The sequence below is a fragment of the Octodon degus genome, unplaced genomic scaffold (assembly GCF_000260255.1).
Source record: "Octodon degus isolate 3935 unplaced genomic scaffold, OctDeg1.0 scaffold00140, whole genome shotgun sequence".
Taxonomy (NCBI): domain Eukaryota; kingdom Metazoa; phylum Chordata; class Mammalia; order Rodentia; family Octodontidae; genus Octodon; species Octodon degus.
The window spans coordinates 124,346-128,625 of record NW_004524716.1 but is presented as its reverse complement, the minus strand read 5'-3'; the positions used below and the strand labels follow the sequence as shown (position 1 = coordinate 128,625).

The following is a 4,280-nucleotide window of genomic DNA, read 5'->3' as shown; positions in this document are numbered from 1 at the left end:
CTGGTGGGCTTTGCCAGGAGGGAGGAGGTGGTGGAGGCTGGTCAATGAAGGGATGCTGAGAAGATAGTTGAAATATTGGTGACATCAAGGAAATTTGTCACAGTTTTGAAAACTAAGCAACATTTTGATTTCCAGACACTATAGAAAAAAAGTGAAAATAGCATTGTACCATCACCACTTCACCATGAGAGGAAGAAGGGTGAGTCCCTGCACTAAGCATTCAATGCAGAGTTTTGTGAATGATGATCGCCGCGTGATGTCAAAGCTTCAGTACACAAGAGGAACTGGAGGCAGTGCAGATCATAGGGTCCCATACCGAGCGGGCTCTCAAAGATGTGTCCAACTGGATTGACAAGCAAGAGAAGGGCAACAGTGAGCAGGCCAAGTTCAACAACATGGATGTGCCTGCAGACAATGAGAGCAAAGAAGGGGCTGGGGCACAGAAGGTGGAACACACGACCAGAACCCTTCGGGGTGGGTCAGCCTGGTGGCAGATGGCCTTCTGTTCATGCGGGACTTGGATCTAGAGCTGGTGCTGCTATGTAAGGAGAAGTCCACAACTTCTCTTCTGGACAAGGTGGCTGACAACCTGGCCACCAGGCTTGCTGCTGTAACAGAAGACAAATATGAAATACTCCAGTCTGCGAATGATGCTGCAATTGTGATTTAAAAAAAGGGCCCCCATTGTCCTCGACCATTCACCTGACATCTCCTGTTTTCAGAAAAAAGATGGAGAAGGTGCTAGATGGAGAAATGCTATCAGTCAATGATTCCCCAGATGTTCTGGATGGGCAGAAATGCCTCGCTGCCTTGGCATCCCTCTCACGTGCCAAGTGGTTCCAGTGAGCTGAAGTCCTGTGTCATTGTTATCTGAGTCCTAAGGGACCTGTGTACCTGCATGCCCACCTGAGGTCCTCTCGGAGGATGACCCCTGGAGCTCCTGTGAGAAGTCAATTGGCACGGCCAACAGGCCAATGTGTGCCAGTGAGGCCCTGCAGAGAGTGTTGGAATGCCTGGTGTCCAGCATCGTGACACCAGGTGATTCTGACATTTATGAACCTTGTGAAAAAGAAGCCATGATGCTATTGGGCATCTAGACAGACAGCGATGGGAAGATATCACACAGAGTGTACAGCATGTGCTGCAGCTTGCTGCCTTCAGCCAGGTCCACAAAGTCCTGGGCTTGGACCCCCTGCAAACCTAGTGGACTACACTGTTCAAATTCCCCCCAGCACCACTTATGCTATTGCACCTATGAATGCACTATGAAGGAGGATGGGGAGAAGAAGTCCCCAGGAAAAAGAAGATTCAAAAGAAAGAGAAGCAGGCTGAGCACCCAGGCCAAGGATGCACTGATGCTGTTGAACCAGATGAAGCCAGGGCTGCAGTACAAGCTGGTAACCACGACAGCTCTGTGCACTTCTGCATCTTTACCATGTCTGTGGAGGTGGACAACAGTTCCTTTGAGGCCTCAAGGCACTTCAAAAAAATTTCCAAGCTTCCTGTGGCTGTGAAGGTGTTAGAGAACATGGGTTTGTGGACAGCTGCTGAAGGTAGGGACTTCAGCAAGGTGGGAGACTTTGCTGAGGAGACAGAGGTGAAGCTGGCTGTGGAGGCCCTGCCCCCCATGGTAGAAGCCATCTCCACCCCCAGTGCTGCCTTTCCCTCTGATGCCACCACTGAGAAGGTAAAACAGCAGGGGCCAATCCTGACAAAGCATGGCAAGAAACCAGTGATGGAGCTGAATGAGAAGAAGTGAGGCCTCTAAGACTGGAAGCAGCCATGACGTTCACTTTGTCATGGAGGTTCAGGTGGACAGACAGAAGTTTCAAGGTGCTGGCTCAAATAAGAAAGTGGTAAAGGCATATGCTGCCCTCACTGCACTTGGAAAGCTTTTCCCTGATAGCCCCCTTGCCCTCAATGCCAACAAAAAAAAAAGAGAGGTGGACCAAAATTTGCTGCCGAGCCACACAGCTGGGGCTTTGGGAGGGTCATCCCCATGCACAATGAGGTGGCAGCATCCGTGGGTGAGACCGAGGGTGAGGACTTGGCAGTGCCGACCATGGAGGCTACATGAACACTGGTGCGGGGTATGGAAGTTATGGGTATGGTGGCAACTCAGCAACAGCAGGCCACAGGGACGTTTTCACAGGCTGCTTCAGCTATCATGATATTGGGTCTTCCTAGAGCTTCTAAAAGTATTGTACACAAACTCAACCTTTTACTCCAATTTCCTCCAACTCTAAAACCTAAAGTGTCCACGCTGTATCTGTGTGCTTCACTGCAGCTTGTCTGGAACTCTTAGCCTGCAGAATTTTAAGACTGCGGCAGTTTTATTGTGAGTTGCCTTTGAACTCGGTCAGATGGAAGTTTACACTAAGTGGAAAACAGTTTTCTTAGAGAATGTATTTTTGTGCGGACTTGCACAGAATTCTAGAGCCAGTGTCGTTCAGCATCAAGGGCAAAGCCCACCTTTGCTTTTGGTGCTAAGTTATACATTTTTTAAAGAGACAGTTAATGATGCACTTTAATCTACCTTCTCTTAATTTTGCAGCAGGTCTGGTATGGATTTTTCACTTTTTATCAAACTCCCAAATCTGTTTTGTTTGTTTGTTTTGCGGAATCCAGGATTGAATTCAGGCCCTTGTGCTTGCCAGGGAAGCCCTTATTCCACTGAGCTATCTCTCCAGCCCCCTTAATTTTAGATTTTTTTTTTCCAAATCTGGTTGATGCCTTTGACACTGATGAAAATTTCACCACATCTGAATCCAGAGCAGCCAACTTTCTTTTTAATTAAATGAGCATGAACAACGTTGGGAATGTGGGGAATTGTACATTGCTCTGTGTTACCACCTCCTGCCTTTGCAACACTCTGGTGGATTCTTGTTTGGGGTGTGGCATTTTAGGCTAGAGAGTGAGCTCTCAAAGGTATCAAACTTGTGCAAAGCTTGGACAGGCTTTAAAGGGTAGGAAACATGAAATTGTGCAAGTCAAGATCACAGCTATAAGTGAATGGAATTTCTTGTTGTTTTTTTTCAGTGGGGATTTGAAATTATTCAAGCAGAAAGAGCCTGGTCCATCCCAGGGCTCTGGGCAAAGAGCTGGAGACTGCTGAGCTTACTCCTGCAGCCTGGGTGCTTCACCTTTCTCACCCGCAAGGGCACAGGGACCCGGCAGCTCCTTGCCAGGCCCCATCTGAGTGTGGGATCCTCCTCGGATTGTGGGGTTTGCTTCCACTCAGCACGCGTTTTCACAGCAGAGCCTGCCACTGTGTTGACTTGAAAGACTTTGTGTTTATTTGGGCAAAAACTGGTCAAGATGGTTGCTGCATGATTTGTTTCCCAAAGTTTGAGACATTCAGTGAAACTTTTAAAACTCTGATTGCATGATTTTTTGAGAGAGTTATTGTTTGAGAATAATGTCTTTTTATACCAGGAAATAGTTATCCTGAATGATGTTGAAAATTACCCTTCATTTTTATTTTTTTAAATCAATACATGTTAAAGTAACAGCAAAAACATTTTGTATTGTTTTTCCAGTCTCCACTGCATTAATTTTTGCTCTGATCTTTATAATTTCCTTCCTTCATTGGTATTTTGACTTCACTTACTCTTCTTTTTCTAGAAGCTTGAGATGCAGCATTAGGTTGGTTATTTGTGCTCATTCTGTTTTCTTGATGTGAGAAGTCACTGCTATAAATTTCCCTCTGAGGACCACTTTCCTTGCTTTCCACAGGTCCTGGTATGTCGTATTTGCATTTTCATTTGATTATAGATATCACTTAATTTCTTCTTTGATTTCATCTGGGACTCATTGATCATTCAGAAGAGTGTAATTTAATTTCCATGTGCTTATGGAGTTTCTGTGGTCTGTTTTGCCAATAATTTCCAATTTCATTGCACTATGGTCAGATAATATGCAAGGGACGATTTCAATTCCTCTGCATTTACTTAAGCATGTTTTGTAGGCTAGCATATGGTTCATTTTAGACAATATCCTGTGTGGAGCTGAGAGAGATGTATAGTCTGATATTGTTGGTTGGAACATTCTGTAAACTTTTACTCGGTCCATTTTTTTCACAAGTTTGGTTTAGTTCGGTTTTTTCTTTGCTGATCTTTTGTCTGTTTGATCTGTCTCTTTGTGACAATGTCACGTGCTCATGGCACCCAGCTATGGGCCACGGCCTCAAAGTCTCCAGAAACAGGTATGAAGTGGAGGCTTTGGGGTCAGTGTTTGGTGGCTGTTGGTCAAAAGGGAAGCGGAGACTGGCTTTTCCCTCA

At 45.7% G+C, this 4,280-nt stretch overlaps 1 pseudogene; it reads left to right on the top strand.

The window, feature by feature from the left end:
• Positions 1–223: 223 nt before the first annotated feature.
• Positions 224–2,187, top strand: LOC101575634 (annotated as a pseudogene).
• The last annotated feature ends 2,093 nt before the right edge of the window (positions 2,188–4,280 follow it).